Source organism: Diuraphis noxia, unplaced genomic scaffold (genome assembly GCF_037042655.1).
Source record: "Diuraphis noxia isolate RWA-SAM2 unplaced genomic scaffold, SU_Dnox_SAM2 contig0003, whole genome shotgun sequence".
Lineage (NCBI taxonomy): Eukaryota > Metazoa > Arthropoda > Insecta > Hemiptera > Aphididae > Diuraphis > Diuraphis noxia.
This window is the reverse complement of record NW_028301713.1, coordinates 2,122,565-2,145,205: the sequence shown is the minus strand read 5'-3', so window position 1 is coordinate 2,145,205 and position 22,641 is coordinate 2,122,565.

Sequence of the window (22,641 nt, the reverse complement as noted above, 5' to 3'; positions counted from 1 at the left end):
CACATCATTTTACATCTAAAACACGTCTTTACAATACATTTGGGTGAATATAAAAGGTCGTAAAAAAATTTTGAAATACAGGTGATGATACCGCTAAATATCGTCTTAAGTCATTTCTATTAAACTAATCATACTTTTTATATTTTTAACGTTAAGTTCACATTATTTTACATCTAAAACACGTGTTTACAATACATTTGGGTGAATACAAAAAATAGAAAAAAAATTTGGTAAAAAATGGTGATAATTCCGCTAAATATCGTCTTAAGTCATTTCTATTAAACTAATCATACTTTTTATATTTTTAACGTTAAGTTCACATTATTTTACATCTAAAACACGTGTTTACAATACATTTGGGTGAATATAAAAGGTCGTAAAAAAATTTTGAAATACAGGTGATGAATCCGCTTAATATCGTCTTAAGTCATTTCTATTAAACTAATCATACTTTTTATATTTTTAACGTTAAGTTCACATTATTTTACATCTAAAACACGTGTTTACAATACATTTGGGTGAATACAAAAAATAGAAAAAAAATTTGGGAAAAAATTGGGTAAAAAATGGTGATAATTCCGCTAAATATCGTTTAAAGTCATTTGTATTGAACTAATCATGCTTTTTATATTTTTATCGTTAAGTTCACATCATTTTACATCTAAAACACGTCTTTACAATACATTTGGGTGAATATAAAAGGTCGTAAAAAAATTTTGAAATACAGGTGATGATACCGCTAAATATCGTCTTAAGTCATTTCTATTAAACTAATCATACTTTTTATATTTGTAACGTTAAGATCACATTATTTTACATCTAAAACACGTGTTTACAATACATTTGGGTGAATACAAAAAATAGAAAAAAAATTTGGTAAAAAATGGTGATAATTCCGCTAAATATCGTCTTAAGTCATTTCTATTAAACTAATCATACTTTTTATATTTTTAACGTTAAGTTCACATTATTTTACATCTAAAACACGTGTTTACAATACATTTGGGTGAATACAAAAAATAGAAAAAAAATTTGGGAAAAAATTGGGTAAAAAATGGTGATAATTCCGCTAAATATCGTTTAAAGTCATTTGTATTGAACTAATCATACTTTTTATATTTTGATCGTTAAGTTCACATTATTTTACATCTAAAACACGTATTTACAATACATTTGGGTGAATACAAAAAATAGAAAAAAAATTTGGGAAAAAATTTGGTAAAAAATGGTGATAATTCCGCTAAATATCGTTTAAAGTCATTTGTATTGAACTAATCATACTTTTTATATATTTATCGTTAAGTTCACATAATTTTACATCTAAAACACGTCTTTACAATACATTTGGGTGAATATAAAAGGTCGTAAAAAAATTTTGAAATACAGGTGATGAATCCGCTAAATATCGTCTTAAGTCATTTCTATTAAACTAATCATACTTTTTATATTTTTAACGTTAAGTTCACATTATTTTACATCTAAAACACGTGTTTACAATACATTTGGGTGAATACAAAAAATAGAAAAAAAATTTGGGAAAAAATTGGGTAAAAAATGGTGATAATTCCGCTAAATATCGTTTAAAGTCATTTGTATTGAACTAATCATGCTTTTTATATTTTTATCGTTAAGTTCACATCATTTTACATCTAAAACACGTCTTTACAATACATTTGGGTGAATATAAAAGGTCGTAAAAAAATTTTGAAATACAGGTGATGATACCGCTAATTATCGTCTTAAGTCATTTCTATTAAACTAATCATACTTTTTATATTTGTAACGTTAAGTTCACATTATTTTACATCTAAAACACGTGTTTACAATACATTTGGGTGAATACAAAAAATAGAAAAAAAATTTGGTAAAAAATGGTGATAATTCCGCTTAATATCGTCTTAAGTCATTTCTATTAAACTAATCATACTTTTTATATTTTTAACGTTAAGTTCACATTATTTTACATCTAAAACACGTGTTTACAATACATTTGGGTGAATATAAAAGGTCGTAAAAAAATTTTGAAATACAGGTGATGAATCCGCTAAATATCGTCTTAAGTCATTTCTATTAAACTAATCATACTTTTTATATTTTTAACGTTAAGTTCACATTATTTTACATCTAAAACACGTGTTTACAATACATTTGGGTGAATACAAAAAATAGAAAAAAAATTTGGTAAAAAATGGTGATAATTCCGCTAAATATCGTCTTAAGTCATTTCTATTAAACTAATAATACTTTTTATATTTTTAACGTTAAGTTCACATTATTTTACATCTAAAACACGTGTTTACAATACATTTGGGTGAATACAAAAAATAGAAAAAAAATTTGGGAAAAAATTGGGTAAAAAATGGTGATAATTCCGCTAAATATCGTTTAAAGTCATTTGTATTGAACTAATCATGCTTTTTATATTTTTATCGTTAAGTTCACATCATTTTACATCTAAAACACGTCTTTACAATACATTTGGGTGAATATAAAAGGTCGTAAAAAAATTTTGAAATACAGGTGATGATACCGCTAAATATCGTCTTAAGTCATTTCTATTAAACTAATCATACTTTTTATATTTGTAACGTTAAGTTCACATAATTTTACATCTAAAACACGTCTTTACAATACATTTGGGTGAATATAAAAGGTCGTAAAAAAATTTTGAAATACAGGTGATGAATCCGCTAAATATCGTCTTAAGTCATTTCTATTAAACTAATCATACTTTTTATATTTTTAACGTTAAGTTCACATTATTTTACATCTAAAACACGTGTTTACAATACATTTGGGTGAATACAAAAAATAGAAAAAAAATTTGGGAAAAAATTGGGTAAAAAATGGTGATAATTCCGCTAAATATCGTTTAAAGTCATTTGTATTGAACTAATCATGCTTTTTATATTTTTATCGTTAAGTTCACATCATTTTACATCTAAAACACGTCTTTACAATACATTTGGGTGAATATAAAAGGTCGTAAAAAAATTTTGAAATACAGGTGATGATACCGCTAAATATCGTCTTAAGTCATTTCTATTAAACTAATCATACTTTTTATATTTGTAACGTTAAGTTCACATTATTTTACATCTAAAACACGTGTTTACAATACATTTGGGTGAATACAAAAAATAGAAAAAAAATTTGGTAAAAAATGGTGATAATTCCGCTTAATATCGTCTTAAGTCATTTCTATTAAACTAATCATACTTTTTATATTTTTAACGTTAAGTTCACATTATTTTACATCTAAAACACGTGTTTACAATACATTTGGGTGAATATAAAAGGTCGTAAAAAAATTTTGAAATACAGGTGATGAATCCGCTAAATATCGTCTTAAGTCATTTCTATTAAACTAATCATACTTTTTATATTTTTAACGTTAAGTTCACATTATTTTACATCTAAAACACGTGTTTACAATACATTTGGGTGAATACAAAAAATAGAAAAAAAATTTGGGAAAAAATTGGGTAAAAAATGGTGATAATTCCGCTAAATATCGTTTAAAGTCATTTGTATTGAACTAATCATGCTTTTTATATTTTTATCGTTAAGTTCACATCATTTTACATCTAAAACACGTCTTTACAATACATTTGGGTGAATATAAAAGGTCGTAAAAAAATTTTGAAATACATGTGATGATACCGCTAAATATCGTCTTAAGTCATTTCTATTAAACTAATCATACTTTTTATATTTGTAACGTTAAGTTCACATTATTTTACATCTAAAACACGTGTTTACAATACATTTGGGTGAATACAAAAAATAGAAAAAAAATTTGGTAAAAAATGGTGATAATTCCGCTAAATATCGTCTTAAGTCATTTCTATTAAACTAATAATACTTTTTATATTTTTAACGTTAAGTTCACATTATTTTACATCTAAAACACGTGTTTACAATACATTTGGGTGAATACAAAAAATAGAAAAAAAATTTGGGAAAAAATTGGGTAAAAAATGGTGATAATTCCGCTAAATATCGTTTAAAGTCATTTGTATTGAACTAATCATGCTTTTTATATTTTTATCGTTAAGTTCACATCATTTTACATCTAAAACACGTCTTTACAATACATTTGGGTGAATATAAAAGGTCGTAAAAAAATTTTGAAATACAGGTGATGATACCGCTAAATATCGTCTTAAGTCATTTCTATTAAACTAATCATACTTTTTATATTTGTAACGTTAAGTTCACATAATTTTACATCTAAAACACGTCTTTACAATACATTTGGGTGAATATAAAAGGTCGTAAAAAAATTTTGAAATACAGGTGATGAATCCGCTAAATATCGTCTTAAGTCATTTCTATTAAACTAATCATACTTTTTATATTTTTAACGTTAAGTTCACATTATTTTACATCTAAAACACGTGTTTACAATACATTTGGGTGAATACAAAAAATAGAAAAAAAATTTGGGAAAAAATTGGGTAAAAAATGGTGATAATTCCGCTAAATATCGTTTAAAGTCATTTGTATTGAACTAATCATGCTTTTTATATTTTTATCGTTAAGTTCACATCATTTTACATCTAAAACACGTCTTTACAATACATTTGGGTGAATATAAAAGGTCGTAAAAAAATTTTGAAATACAGGTGATGATACCGCTAAATATCGTCTTAAGTCATTTCTATTAAACTAATCATACTTTTTATATTTGTAACGTTAAGTTCACATTATTTTACATCTAAAACACGTGTTTACAATACATTTGGGTGAATACAAAAAATAGAAAAAAAATTTGGTAAAAAATGGTGATAATTCCGCTTAATATCGTCTTAAGTCATTTCTATTAAACTAATCATACTTTTTATATTTTTAACGTTAAGTTCACATTATTTTACATCTAAAACACGTGTTTACAATACATTTGGGTGAATATAAAAGGTCGTAAAAAAATTTTGAAATACAGGTGATGAATCCGCTAAATATCGTCTTAAGTCATTTCTATTAAACTAATCATACTTTTTATATTTTTAACGTTAAGTTCACATTATTTTACATCTAAAACACGTGTTTACAATACATTTGGGTGAATACAAAAAATAGAAAAAAAATTTGGGAAAAAATTGGGTAAAAAATGGTGATAATTCCGCTAAATATCGTTTAAAGTCATTTGTATTGAACTAATCATGCTTTTTATATTTTTATCGTTAAGTTCACATCATTTTACATCTAAAACACGTCTTTACAATACATTTGGGTGAATATAAAAGGTCGTAAAAAAATTTTGAAATACATGTGATGATACCGCTAAATATCGTCTTAAGTCATTTCTATTAAACTAATCATACTTTTTATATTTGTAACGTTAAGTTCACATTATTTTACATCTAAAACACGTGTTTACAATACATTTGGGTGAATACAAAAAATAGAAAAAAAATTTGGTAAAAAATGGTGATAATTCCGCTAAATATCGTCTTAAGTCATTTCTATTAAACTAATAATACTTTTTATATTTTTAACGTTAAGTTCACATTATTTTACATCTAAAACACGTGTTTACAATACATTTGGGTGAATACAAAAAATAGAAAAAAAATTTGGGAAAAAATTGGGTAAAAAATGGTGATAATTCCGCTAAATATCGTTTAAAGTCATTTGTATTGAACTAATCATGCTTTTTATATTTTTATCGTTAAGTTCACATCATTTTACATCTAAAACACGTCTTTACAATACATTTGGGTGAATATAAAAGGTCGTAAAAAAATTTTGAAATACAGGTGATGATACCGCTAAATATCGTCTTAAGTCATTTCTATTAAACTAATCATACTTTTTATATTTGTAACGTTAAGTTCACATTATTTTACATCTAAAACACGTGTTTACAATACATTTGGGTGAATACAAAAAATAGAAAAAAAATTTGGTAAAAAATGGTGATAATTCCGCTTAATATCGTCTTAAGTCATTTCTATTAAACTAATCATACTTTTTATATTTTTAACGTTAAGTTCACATTATTTTACATCTAAAACACGTGTTTACAATACATTTGGGTGAATATAAAAGGTCGTAAAAAAATTTTGAAATACAGGTGATGAATCCGCTAAATATCGTCTTAAGTCATTTCTATTAAACTAATCATACTTTTTATATTTTTAACGTTAAGTTCACATTATTTTACATCTAAAACACGTGTTTACAATACATTTGGGTGAATACAAAAAATAGAAAAAAAATTTGGGAAAAAATTGGGTAAAAAATGGTGATAATTCCGCTAAATATCGTTTAAAGTCATTTGTATTGAACTAATCATGCTTTTTATATTTTTATCGTTAAGTTCACATCATTTTACATCTAAAACACGTCTTTACAATACATTTGGGTGAATATAAAAGGTCGTAAAAAAATTTTGAAATACATGTGATGATACCGCTAAATATCGTCTTAAGTCATTTCTATTAAACTAATCATACTTTTTATATTTGTAACGTTAAGTTCACATTATTTTACATCTAAAACACGTGTTTACAATACATTTGGGTGAATACAAAAAATAGAAAAAAAATTTGGTAAAAAATGGTGATAATTCCGCTAAATATCGTCTTAAGTCATTTCTATTAAACTAATAATACTTTTTATATTTTTAACGTTAAGTTCACATTATTTTACATCTAAAACACGTGTTTACAATACATTTGGGTGAATACAAAAAATAGAAAAAAAATTTGGGAAAAAATTGGGTAAAAAATGGTGATAATTCCGCTAAATATCGTTTAAAGTCATTTGTATTGAACTAATCATGCTTTTTATATTTTTATCGTTAAGTTCACATCATTTTACATCTAAAACACGTCTTTACAATACATTTGGGTGAATATAAAAGGTCGTAAAAAAATTTTGAAATACAGGTGATGATACCGCTAAATATCGTCTTAAGTCATTTCTATTAAACTAATCATACTTTTTATATTTGTAACGTTAAGTTCACATTATTTTACATCTAAAACACGTGTTTACAATACATTTGGGTGAATACAAAAAATAGAAAAAAAATTTGGTAAAAAATGGTGATAATTCCGCTTAATATCGTCTTAAGTCATTTCTATTAAACTAATCATACTTTTTATATTTTTAACGTTAAGTTCACATTATTTTACATCTAAAACACGTGTTTACAATACATTTGGGTGAATATAAAAGGTCGTAAAAAAATTTTGAAATACAGGTGATGAATCCGCTAAATATCGTCTTAAGTCATTTCTATTAAACTAATCATACTTTTTATATTTTTAACGTTAAGTTCACATTATTTTACATCTAAAACACGTGTTTACAATACATTTGGGTGAATACAAAAAATAGAAAAAAAATTTGGGAAAAAATTGGGTAAAAAATGGTGATAATTCCGCTAAATATCGTTTAAAGTCATTTGTATTGAACTAATCATGCTTTTTATATTTTTATCGTTAAGTTCACATCATTTTACATCTAAAACACGTCTTTACAATACATTTGGGTGAATATAAAAGGTCGTAAAAAAATTTTGAAATACATGTGATGATACCGCTAAATATCGTCTTAAGTCATTTCTATTAAACTAATCATACTTTTTATATTTGTAACGTTAAGTTCACATTATTTTACATCTAAAACACGTGTTTACAATACATTTGGGTGAATACAAAAAATAGAAAAAAAATTTGGTAAAAAATGGTGATAATTCCGCTAAATATCGTCTTAAGTCATTTCTATTAAACTAATAATACTTTTTATATTTTTAACGTTAAGTTCACATTATTTTACATCTAAAACACGTGTTTACAATACATTTGGGTGAATACAAAAAATAGAAAAAAAATTTGGGAAAAAATTGGGTAAAAAATGGTGATAATTCCGCTAAATATCGTTTAAAGTCATTTGTATTGAACTAATCATACTTTTTATATTTTTATCGTTAAGTTCACATTATTTTACATCTATAACACGTATTTAAAATACATTTGGGTGAATATAAAAGGTCGTAAAAAAATTTTGAAATACAGGTGATGAATCCGCTAAATATCGTCTTAAGTCATTTCTATTAAACTAATCATACTTTTTATATTTTTAACGTTAAGTTCACATTATTTTACATCTAAAACACGTGTTTACAATACATTTGGGTGAATACAAAAAATAGAAAAAAAATTTGGGAAAAAATGGTGATAATTCCGCTAAATATCGTTTAAAGTCATTTGTATTGAACTAATCATGCTTTTTATATTTTTATCGTTAAGTTCACATCATTTTACATCTAAAACACGTCTTTACAATACATTTGGGTGAATATAAAAGGTCGTAAAAAAATTTTGAAATACAGGTGATGATACCGCTAAATATCGTCTTAAGTCATTTCTATTAAACTAATCATACTTTTTATATTTTTAACGTTAAGTTCACATTATTTTACATCTAAAACACGTGTTTACAATACATTTGGGTGAATACAAAAAATAGAAAAAAAATTTGGTAAAAAATGGTGATAATTCCGCTAAATATCGTTTAAAGTCATTTGTATTGAACTAATCATACTTTTTATATATTTATCGTTAAGTTCACATAATTTTACATCTAAAACACGTCTTTACAATACATTTGGGTGAATATAAAAGGTCGTAAAAAAATTTTGAAATACAGGTGATGAATCCGCTAAATATCGTCTTAAGTCATTTCTATTAAACTAATCATACTTTTTATATTTTTAACGTTAAGTTCACATTATTTTACATCTAAAACACGTGTTTACAATACATTTGGGTGAATACAAAAAATAGAAAAAAAATTTGGGAAAAAATTGGGTAAAAAATGGTGATAATTCCGCTAAATATCGTTTAAAGTCATTTGTATTGAACTAATCATGCTTTTTATATTTTTATCGTTAAGTTCACATCATTTTACATCTAAAACACGTCTTTACAATACATTTGGGTGAATATAAAAGGTCGTAAAAAAATTTTGAAATACAGGTGATGATACCGCTAAATATCGTCTTAAGTCATTTCTATTAAACTAATCATACTTTTTATATTTGTAACGTTAAGTTCACATTATTTTACATCTAAAACACGTGTTTACAATACATTTGGGTGAATACAAAAAATAGAAAAAAAATTTGGTAAAAAATGGTGATAATTCCGCTTAATATCGTCTTAAGTCATTTCTATTAAACTAATCATACTTTTTATATTTTTAACGTTAAGTTCACATTATTTTACATCTAAAACACGTGTTTACAATACATTTGGGTGAATATAAAAGGTCGTAAAAAAATTTTGAAATACAGGTGATGAATCCGCTAAATATCGTCTTAAGTCATTTCTATTAAACTAATCATACTTTTTATATTTTTAACGTTAAGTTCACATTATTTTACATCTAAAACACGTGTTTACAATACATTTGGGTGAATACAAAAAATAGAAAAAAAATTTGGGAAAAAATTGGGTAAAAAATGGTGATAATTCCGCTAAATATCGTTTAAAGTCATTTGTATTGAACTAATCATGCTTTTTATATTTTTATCGTTAAGTTCACATCATTTTACATCTAAAACACGTCTTTACAATACATTTGGGTGAATATAAAAGGTCGTAAAAAAATTTTGAAATACATGTGATGATACCGCTAAATATCGTCTTAAGTCATTTCTATTAAACTAATCATACTTTTTATATTTGTAACGTTAAGTTCACATTATTTTACATCTAAAACACGTGTTTACAATACATTTGGGTGAATACAAAAAATAGAAAAAAAATTTGGTAAAAAATGGTGATAATTCCGCTAAATATCGTCTTAAGTCATTTCTATTAAACTAATAATACTTTTTATATTTTTAACGTTAAGTTCACATTATTTTACATCTAAAACACGTGTTTACAATACATTTGGGTGAATACAAAAAATAGAAAAAAAATTTGGGAAAAAATTGGGTAAAAAATGGTGATAATTCCGCTAAATATCGTTTAAAGTCATTTGTATTGAACTAATCATGCTTTTTATATTTTTATCGTTAAGTTCACATCATTTTACATCTAAAACACGTCTTTACAATACATTTGGGTGAATATAAAAGGTCGTAAAAAAATTTTGAAATACAGGTGATGATACCGCTAAATATCGTCTTAAGTCATTTCTATTAAACTAATCATACTTTTTATATTTGTAACGTTAAGTTCACATTATTTTACATCTAAAACACGTGTTTACAATACATTTGGGTGAATACAAAAAATAGAAAAAAAATTTGGTAAAAAATGGTGATAATTCCGCTTAATATCGTCTTAAGTCATTTCTATTAAACTAATCATACTTTTTATATTTTTAACGTTAAGTTCACATTATTTTACATCTAAAACACGTGTTTACAATACATTTGGGTGAATATAAAAGGTCGTAAAAAAATTTTGAAATACAGGTGATGAATCCGCTAAATATCGTCTTAAGTCATTTCTATTAAACTAATCATACTTTTTATATTTTTAACGTTAAGTTCACATTATTTTACATCTAAAACACGTGTTTACAATACATTTGGGTGAATACAAAAAATAGAAAAAAAATTTGGAAAAAAAATTGGGTAAAAAATGGTGATAATTCCGCTAAATATCGTTTAAAGTCATTTGTATTGAACTAATCATGCTTTTTATATTTTTATCGTTAAGTTCACATCATTTTACATCTAAAACACGTCTTTACAATACATTTGGGTGAATATAAAAGGTCGTAAAAAAATTTTGAAATACATGTGATGATACCGCTAAATATCGTCTTAAGTCATTTCTATTAAACTAATCATACTTTTTATATTTGTAACGTTAAGTTCACATTATTTTACATCTAAAACACGTGTTTACAATACATTTGGGTGAATACAAAAAATAGAAAAAAAATTTGGTAAAAAATGGTGATAATTCCGCTAAATATCGTCTTAAGTCATTTCTATTAAACTAATAATACTTTTTATATTTTTAACGTTAAGTTCACATTATTTTACATCTAAAACACGTGTTTACAATACATTTGGGTGAATACAAAAAATAGAAAAAAAATTTGGGAAAAAATTGGGTAAAAAATGGTGATAATTCCGCTAAATATCGTTTAAAGTCATTTGTATTGAACTAATCATACTTTTTATATTTTTATCGTTAAGTTCACATTATTTTACATCTATAACACGTATTTAAAATACATTTGGGTGAATATAAAAGGTCGTAAAAAAATTTTGAAATACAGGTGATGAATCCGCTAAATATCGTCTTAAGTCATTTCTATTAAACTAATCATACTTTTTATATTTTTAACGTTAAGTTCACATTATTTTACATCTAAAACACGTGTTTACAATACATTTGGGTGAATACAAAAAATAGAAAAAAAATTTGGGAAAAAATTGGGTAAAAAATGGTGATAATTCCGCTAAATATCGTTTAAAGTCATTTGTATTGAACTAATCATGCTTTTTATATTTTTATCGTTAAGTTCACATCATTTTACATCTAAAACACGTCTTTACAATACATTTGGGTGAATATAAAAGGTCGTAAAAAAATTTTGAAATACAGGTGATGATACCGCTAAATATCGTCTTAAGTCATTTCTATTAAACTAATCATACTTTTTATATTTTTAACGTTAAGTTCACATTATTTTACATCTAAAACACGTGTTTACAATACATTTGGGTGAATACAAAAAATAGAAAAAAAATTTGGTAAAAAATGGTGATAATTCCGCTAAATATCGTTTAAAGTCATTTGTATTGAACTAATCATACTTTTTATATATTTATCGTTAAGTTCACATAATTTTACATCTAAAACACGTCTTTACAATACATTTGGGTGAATATAAAAGGTCGTAAAAAAATTTTGAAATACAGGTGATGAATCCGCTAAATATCGTCTTAAGTCATTTCTATTAAACTAATCATACTTTTTATATTTTTAACGTTAAGTTCACATTATTTTACATTTAAAACACGTGTTTACAATACATTTGGGTGAATACAAAAAATAGAAAAAAAATTTGGGAAAAAATTGGGTAAAAAATGGTGATAATTCCGCTAAATATCGTTTAAAGTCATTTGTATTGAACTAATCATGCTTTTTATATTTTTATCGTTAAGTTCACATCATTTTACATCTAAAACACGTCTTTACAATACATTTGGGTGAATATAAAAGGTCGTAAAAAAATTTTGAAATACAGGTGATGATACCGCTAAATATCGTCTTAAGTCATTTCTATTAAACTAATCATACTTTTTATATTTTTAACGTTAAGTTCACATTATTTTACATCTAAAACACGTGTTTACAATACATTTGGGTGAATACAAAAAATAGAAAAAAAATTTGGTAAAAAATGGTGATAATTCCGCTAAATATCGTCTTAAGTCATTTCTATTAAACTAATCATACTTTTTATATTTTTAACGTTAAGTTCACATTATTTTACATCTAAAACACGTGTTTACAATACATTTGGGTGAATATAAAAGGTCGTAAAAAAATTTTGAAATACAGGTGATGAATCCGCTAAATATCGTCTTAAGTCATTTCTATTAAACTAATCATACTTTTTATATTTTTAACGTTAAGTTCACATTATTTTACATCTAAAACACGTGTTTACAATACATTTGGGTGAATACAAAAAATAGAAAAAAAATTTGGGAAAAAATTGGGTAAAAAATGGTGATAATTCCGCTAAATATCGTTTAAAGTCATTTGTATTGAACTAATCATGCTTTTTATATTTTTATCGTTAAGTTCACATCATTTTACATCTAAAACACGTCTTTACAATACATTTGGGTGAATATAAAAGGTCGTAAAAAAATTTTGAAATACATGTGATGATACCGCTAAATATCGTCTTAAGTCATTTCTATTAAACTAATCATACTTTTTATATTTGTAACGTTAAGTTCACATTATTTTACATCTAAAACACGTGTTTACAATACATTTGGGTGAATACAAAAAATAGAAAAAAAATTTGGTAAAAAATGGTGATAATTCCGCTAAATATCGTCTTAAGTCATTTCTATTAAACTAATAATACTTTTTATATTTTTAACGTTAAGTTCACATTATTTTACATCTAAAACACGTGTTTACAATACATTTGGGTGAATACAAAAAATAGAAAAAAAATTTGGGAAAAAATTGGGTAAAAAATGGTGATAATTCCGCTAAATATCGTTTAAAGTCATTTGTATTGAACTAATCATACTTTTTATATTTTTATCGTTAAGTTCACATTATTTTACATCTATAACACGTATTTACAATACATTTGGGTGAATATAAAAGGTCGTAAAAAAATTTTGAAATACAGGTGATGAATCCGCTAAATATCGTCTTAAGTCATTTCTATTAAACTAATCATACTTTTTATATTTTTAACGTTAAGTTCACATTATTTTACATCTAAAACACGTGTTTACAATACATTTGGGTGAATACAAAAAATAGAAAAAAAATTTGGTAAAAAATGGTGATAATTCCGCTAAATATCGTCTTAAGTCATTTCTATTAAACTAATCATACTTTTTATATTTTTAACGTTAAGTTCACATTATTTTACATCTAAAACACGTATTTACAATACATTTGGGTGAATACAAAAAATAGAAAAAAAATTTGGGAAAAAATTTGGTAAAAAATGGTGATAATTCCGCTAAATATCGTTTAAAGTCATTTGTATTGAACTAATCATACTTTTTATATATTTATCGTTAAGTTCACATAATTTTACATCTAAAACACGTCTTTACAATACATTTGGGTGAATATAAAAGGTCGTAAAAAAATTTTGAAATACAGGTGATGAATCCGCTAAATATCGTCTTAAGTCATTTCTATTAAACTAATCATACTTTTTATATTTTTAACGTTAAGTTCACATTATTTTACATCTAAAACACGTGTTTACAATACATTTGGGTGAATACAAAAAATAGAAAAAAAATTTGGGAAAAAATTGGGTAAAAAATGGTGATAATTCCGCTAAATATCGTTTAAAGTCATTTGTATTGAACTAATCATACTTTTTATATTTGTATCGTTAAGTTCACATTATTTTACATCTAAAACACGTATTTACAATACATTTGGGTGAATACAAAAAATAGAAAAAAAATTTGGGAAAAAATTTGGTAAAAAATGGTGATAATTCCGCTAAATATCGTTTAAAGTCATTTGTATTGAACTAATCATACTTTTTATATATTTATCGTTAAGTTCACATAATTTTACATCTAAAACACGTCTTTACAATACATTTGGATGAATATAAAAGGTCGTAAAAAAATTTTGAAATACAGGTGATGAATCCGCTAAATATCGTCTTAAGTCATTTCTATTAAACTAATCATACTTTTTATATTTTTAACGTTAAGTTCACATTATTTTACATCTAAAACACGTGTTTACAATACATTTGGGTGAATACAAAAAATAGAAAAAAAATTTGGGAAAAAATTGGGTAAAAAATGGTGATAATTCCGCTAAATATCGTTTAAAGTCATTTGTATTGAACTAATCATACTTTTTATATTTTTAACGTTAAGTTCACATTATTTTACATCTAAAACACGTGTTTACAATACATTTGGGTGAATACAAAAAATAGAAAAAAAATTTGGTAAAAAATGGTGATAATTCCGCTAAATATCGTCTTAAGTCATTTCTATTAAACTAATCATACTTTTTATATTTTTAACGTTAAGTTCACATTATTTTACATCTAAAACACGTGTTTACAATACATTTGGGTGAATATAAAAGGTCGTAAAAAAATTTTGAAATACAGGTGATGAATCCGCTAAATATCGTCTTAAGTCATTTCTATTAAACTAATCATACTTTTTATATTTTTAACGTTAAGTTCACATTATTTTACATCTAAAACACGTGTTTACAATACATTTGGGTGAATACAAAAAATAGAAAAAAAATTTGGGAAAAAATTGGGTAAAAAATGGTGATAATTCCGCTAAATATCGTTTAAAGTCATTTGTATTGAACTAATCATGCTTTTTATATTTTTATCGTTAAGTTCACATCATTTTACATCTAAAACACGTCTTTACAATACATTTGGGTGAATATAAAAGGTCGTAAAAAAATTTTGAAATACATGTGATGATACCGCTAAATATCGTCTTAAGTCATTTCTATTAAACTAATCATACTTTTTATATTTGTAACGTTAAGTTCACATTATTTTACATCTAAAACACGTGTTTACAATACATTTGGGTGAATACAAAAAATAGAAAAAAAATTTGGTAAAAAATGGTGATAATTCCGCTAAATATCGTCTTAAGTCATTTCTATTAAACTAATAATACTTTTTATATTTTTAACGTTAAGTTCACATTATTTTACATCTAAAACACGTGTTTACAATACATTTGGGTGAATACAAAAAATAGAAAAAAAATTTGGGAAAAAATTGGGTAAAAAATGGTGATAATTCCGCTAAATATCGTTTAAAGTCATTTGTATTGAACTAATCATACTTTTTATATTTTTATCGTTAAGTTCACATTATTTTACATCTATAACACGTATTTACAATACATTTGGGTGAATATAAAAGGTCGTAAAAAAATTTTGAAATACAGGTGATGAATCCGCTAAATATCGTCTTAAGTCATTTCTATTAAACTAATCATACTTTTTATATTTTTAACGTTAAGTTCACATTATTTTACATCTAAAACACGTGTTTACAATACATTTGGGTGAATACAAAAAATAGAAAAAAAATTTGGTAAAAAATGGTGATAATTCCGCTAAATATCGTCTTAAGTCATTTCTATTAAACTAATCATACTTTTTATATTTTTAACGTTAAGTTCACATTATTTTACATCTAAAACACGTATTTACAATACATTTGGGTGAATACAAAAAATAGAAAAAAAATTTGGGAAAAAATTTGGTAAAAAATGGTGATAATTCCGCTAAATATCGTTTAAAGTCATTTGTATTGAACTAATCATACTTTTTATATATTTATCGTTAAGTTCACATAATTTTACATCTAAAACACGTCTTTACAATACATTTGGGTGAATATAAAAGGTCGTAAAAAAATTTTGAAATACAGGTGATGAATCCGCTAAATATCGTCTTAAGTCATTTCTATTAAACTAATCATACTTTTTATATTTTTAACGTTAAGTTCACATTATTTTACATCTAAAACACGTGTTTACAATACATTTGGGTGAATACAAAAAATAGAAAAAAAATTTGGGAAAAAATTGGGTAAAAAATGGTGATAATTCCGCTAAATATCGTTTAAAGTCATTTGTATTGAACTAATCATACTTTTTATATTTTTATCGTTAAGTTCACATTATTTTACATCTAAAACACGTATTTACAATACATTTGGGTGAATACAAAAAATAGAAAAAAAATTTGGGAAAAAATTTGGTAAAAAATGGTGATAATTCCGCTAAATATCGTTTAAAGTCATTTGTATTGAACTAATCATACTTTTTATATATTTATCGTTAAGTTCACATAATTTTACATCTAAAACACGTCTTTACAATACATTTGGATGAATATAAAAGGTCGTAAAAAAATTTTGAAATACAGGTGATGAATCCGCTAAATATCGTCTTAAGTCATTTCTATTAAACTAATCATACTTTTTATATTTTTAACGTTAAGTTCACATTATTTTACATCTAAAACACGTGTTTACAATACATTTGGGTGAATACAAAAAATAGAAAAAAAATTTGGGAAAAAATTGGGTAAAAAATGGTGATAATTCCGCTAAATATCGTTTAAAGTCATTTGTATTGAACTAATCATACTTTTTATATTTTTAACGTTAAGTTCACATTATTTTACATCTAAAACACGTGTTTACAATACATTTGGGTGAATACAAAAAATAGAAAAAAAATTTGGTAAAAAATGGTGATAATTCCGCTAAATATCGTCTTAAGTCATTTCTATTAAACTAATCATACTTTTTATATTTTTAACGTTAAGTTCACATTATTTTACATCTAAAACACGTGTTTACAATACATTTGGGTGAATATAAAAGGTCGTAAAAAAATTTTGAAATACAGGTGATGAATCCGCTAAATATCGTCTTAAGTCATTTCTATTAAACTAATCATACTTTTTATATTTTTAACGTTAAGTTCACATTATTTTACATCTAAAACACGTGTTTACAATACATTTGGGTGAATACAAAAAATAGAAAAAAAATTTGGGAAAAAATTGGGTAAAAAATGGTGATAATTCCGCTAAATATCGTTTAAAGTCATTTGTATTGAACTAATCATGCTTTTTATATTTTTATCGTTAAGTTCACATCATTTTACATCTAAAACACGTCTTTACAATACATTTGGGTGAATATAAAAGGTCGTAAAAAAATTTTGAAATACATGTGATGATACCGCTAAATATCGTCTTAAGTCATTTCTATTAAACTAATCATACTTTTTATATTTGTAACGTTAAGTTCACATTATTTTACATCTAAAACACGTGTTTACAATACATTTGGGTGAATACAAAAAATAGAAAAAAAATTTGGTAAAAAATGGTGATAATTCCGCTAAATATCGTCTTAAGTCATTTCTATTAAACTAATAATACTTTTTATATTTTTAACGTTAAGTTCACATTATTTTACATCTAAAACACGTGTTTACAATACATTTGGGTGAATACAAAAAATAGAAAAAAAATTTGGGAAAAAATTGGGTAAAAAATGGTGATAATTCCGCTAAATATCGTTTAAAGTCATTTGTATTGAACTAATCATACTTTTTATATTTTTATCGTTAAGTTCACATTATTTTACATCTATAACACGTATTTACAATACATTTGGGTGAATATAAAAGGTCGTAAAAAAATTTTGAAATACAGGTGATGAATCCGCTAAATATCGTCTTAAGTCATTTCTATTAAACTAATCATACTTTTTATATTTTTAACGTTAAGTTCACATTATTTTACATCTAAAACACGTGTTTACAATACATTTGGGTGAATACAAAAAATAGAAAAAAAATTTGGTAAAAAATGGTGATAATTCCGCTAAATATCGTCTTAAGTCATTTCTATTAAACTAATCATACTTTTTATATTTTTAACGTTAAGTTCACATTATTTTACATCTAAAACACGTATTTACAATACATTTGGGTGAATACAAAAAATAGAAAAAAAATTTGGGAAAAAATTTGGTAAAAAATGGTGATAATTCCGCTAAATATCGTTTAAAGTCATTTGTATTGAACTAATCATACTTTTTATATATTTATCGTTAAGTTCACATAATTTTACATCTAAAACACGTCTTTACAATACATTTGGGTGAATATAAAAGGTCGTAAAAAAATTTTGAAATACAGGTGATGAATCCGCTAAATATCGTCTTAAGTCATTTCTATTAAACTAATCATACTTTTTATATTTTTAACGTTAAGTTCACATTATTTTACATCTAAAACACGTGTTTACAATACATTTGGGTGAATACAAAAAATAGAAAAAAAATTTGGGAAAAAATTGGGTAAAAAATGGTGATAATTCCGCTAAATATCGTTTAAAGTCATTTGTATTGAACTAATCATACTTTTTATATTTTTATCGTTAAGTTCACATTATTTTACATCTAAAACACGTATTTACAATACATTTGGGTGAATACAAAAAATAGAAAAAAAATTTGGGAAAAAATTTGGTAAAAAATGGTGATAATTCCGCTAAATATCGTTTAAAGTCATTTGTATTGAACTAATCATACTTTTTATATATTTATCGTTAAGTTCACATAATTTTACATCTAAAACACGTCTTTACAATACATTTGGGTGAATATAAAAGGTCGTAAAAAAATTTTGAAATACAGGTGATGAATCCGCTAAATATCGTCTTAAGTCATTTCTATTAAACTAATCATACTTTTTATATTTTTAACGTTAAGTTCACATTATTTTACATCTAAAACACGTGTTTACAATACATTTGGGTGAATACAAAAAATAGAAAAAAAATTTGGGAAAAAATTGGGTAAAAAATGGTGATAATTCCGCTAAATATCGTTTAAAGTCATTTGTATTGAACTAATCATGCTTTTTATATTTTTATCGTTAAGTTCACATCATTTTACATCTAAAACACGTCTTTACAATACATTTGGGTGAATATAAAAGGTCGTAAAAAAATTTTGAAATACAGGTGATGATACCGCTAAATATCGTCTTAAGTCATTTCTATTAAACTAATCATACTTTTTATATTTTTAACGTTAAGTTCACATTATTTTACATCTAAAACACGTGTTTACAATACATTTGGGTGAATACAAAAAATAGAAAAAAAATTTGGTAAAAAATGGTGATAATTCCGCTAAATATCGTCTTAAGTCATTTCTATTAAACTAATCATACTTTTTATATTTTTAACGTTAAGTTCACATTATTTTACATCTAAAACACGTGTTTACAATACATTTGGGTGAATACAAAAAATAGAAAAAAAATTTGGGAAAAAATTGGGTAAAAAATGGTGATAATTCCGCTAAATATCGTTTAAAGTCATTTGTATTGAACTAATCATGCTTTTTATATTTTTATCGTTAAGTTCACATCATTTTACATCTAAAACACGTCTTTACAATACATTTGGGTGAATATAAAAGGTCGTAAAAAAATTTTGAAATACAGGTGATGATACCGCTAAATATCGTCTTAAGTCATTTCTATTAAACTAATCATACTTTTTATATTTTTAACGTTAAGTTCACATTATTTTACATCTAAAACACGTGTTTACAATACATTTGGGTGAATACAAAAAATAGAAAAAAAATTTGGTAAAAAATGGTGATAATTCCGCTAAATATCGTCTTAAGTCATTTCTATTAAACTAATCATACTTTTTATATTTTTAACGTTAAGTTCACATTATTTTACATCTAAAACACGTGTTTACAATACATTTGGGTGAATATAAAAGGTCGTAAAAAAATTTTGAAATACAGGTGATGAATCCGCTAAATATCGTCTTAAGTCATTTCTATTAAACTAATCATACTTTTTATATTTTTAACGTTAAGTTCACATTATTTTACATCTAAAACACGTGTTTACAATACATTTGGGTGAATACAAAAAATAGAAAAAAAATTTGGGAAAAAATTGGGTAAAAAATGGTGATAATTCCGCTAAATATCGTTTAAAGTCATTTGTATTGAACTAATCATACTTTTTATATTTTTATCGTTAAGTTCACATTATTTTACATCTATAACACGTATTTACAATACATTTGGGTGAATATAAAAGGTCGTAAAAAAATTTTGAAATACAGGTGATGAATCCGCTAAATATCGTCTTAAGTCATTTCTATTAAACTAATCATACTTTTTATATTTTTAACGTTAAGTTCACATTATTTTACATCTAAAACACGTGTTTACAATACATTTGGGTGAATACAAAAAATAGAAAAAAAATTTGGTAAAAAATGGTGATAATTCCGCTAAATATCGTCTTAAGTCATTTCTATTAAACTAATCATACTTTTTATATTTTTAACGTTAAGTTCACATTATTTTACATCTAAAACACGTATTTACAATACATTTGGGTGAATACAAAAAATAGAAAAAAAATTAGGGAAAAAATTTGGTAAAAAATGGTGATAATTCCGCTAAATATCGTTTAAAGTCATTTGTATTGAACTAATCATACTTTTTATATATTTATCGTTAAGTTCACATAATTTTACATCTAAAACACTTCTTTACAATACATTTGGGTGAATATAAAAGGTCGTAAAAAAATTTTGAAATACAGGTGATGAATCCGCTAAATATCGTCTTAAGTCATTTCTATTAAACTAATCATACTTTTTATATTTTTAACGTTAAGTTCACATTATTTTACATCTAAAACACGTGTTTACAATACATTTGGGTGAATACAAAAAATAGAAAAAAAATTTGGGAAAAAATTGGGTAAAAAATGGTGATAATTCCGCTAAATATCGTTTAAAGTCATTTGTATTGAACTAATCATACTTTTTATATTTTTATCGTTAAGTTCACATTATTTTACATCTAAAACACGTATTTACAATACATTTGGGTGAATACAAAAAATAGAAAAAAAATTTGGGAAAAAATTTGGTAAAAAATGGTGATAATTCCGCTAAATATCGTTTAAAGTCATTTGTATTGAACTAATCATACTTTTTATATATTTATCGTTAAGTTCACATAATTTTACATCTAAAACACGTCTTTACAATACATTTGGGTGAATATAAAAGGTCGTAAAAAAATTTTGAAATACAGGTGATGAATCCGCTAAATATCGTCTTAAGTCATTTCTATTAAACTAATCATACTTTTTATATTTTTAACGTTAAGTTCACATTATTTTACATCTAAAACACGTGTTTACAATACATTTGGGTGAATACAAAAAATAGAAAAAAAATTTGGGAAAAAATTGGGTAAAAAATGGTGATAATTCCGCTAAATATCGTTTAAAGTCATTTGTATTGAACTAATCATGCTTTTTATATTTTTATCGTTAAGTTCACATCATTTTACATCTAAAACACGTCTTTACAATACATTTGGGTGAATATAAAAGGTCGTAAAAAAATTTTGAAATACAGGTGATGATACCGCTAAATATCGTCTTAAGTCATTTCTATTAAACTAATCATACTTTTTATATTTTTAACGTTAAGTTCACATTATTTTACATCTAAAACACGTGTTTACAATACATTTGGGTGAATACAAAAAATAGAAAAAAAATTTGGTAAAAAATGGTGATAATTCCGCTAAATATCGTCTTAAGTCATTTCTATTAAACTAATCATACTTTTTATATTTTTAACGTTAAGTTCACATTATTTTACATCTAAAACACGTGTTTACAATACATTTGGGTGAATACAAAAAATAGAAAAAAAATTTGGGAAAAAATTGGGTAAAAAATGGTGATAATTCCGCTAAATATCGTTTAAAGTCATTTGTATTGAACTAATCATGCTTTTTATATTTTTATCGTTAAGTTCACATCATTTTACATCTAAAACACGTCTTTACAATACATTTGGGTGAATATAAAAGGTCGTAAAAAAATTTTGAAATACAGGTGATGATACCGCTAAATATCGTCTTAAGTCATTTCTATTAAACTAATCATACTTTTTATATTTTTAACGTTAAGTTCACATTATTTTACATCTAAAACACGTGTTTACAATACATTTGGGTGAATACAAAAAATAGAAAAAAAATTTGGTAAAAAATGGTGATAATTCCGCTAAATATCGTCTTAAGTCATTTCTATTAAACTAATCATACTTTTTATATTTTTAACGTTAAGTTCACATTATTTTACATCTAAAACACGTGTTTACAATACATTTGGGTGAATATAAAAGGTCGTAAAAAAATTTTGAAATACAGGTGATGAATCCGCTAAATATCGTCTTAAGTCATTTCTATTAAACTAATCATACTTTTTATATTTTTAACGTTAAGTTCACATTATTTTACATCTAAAACACGTGTTTACAA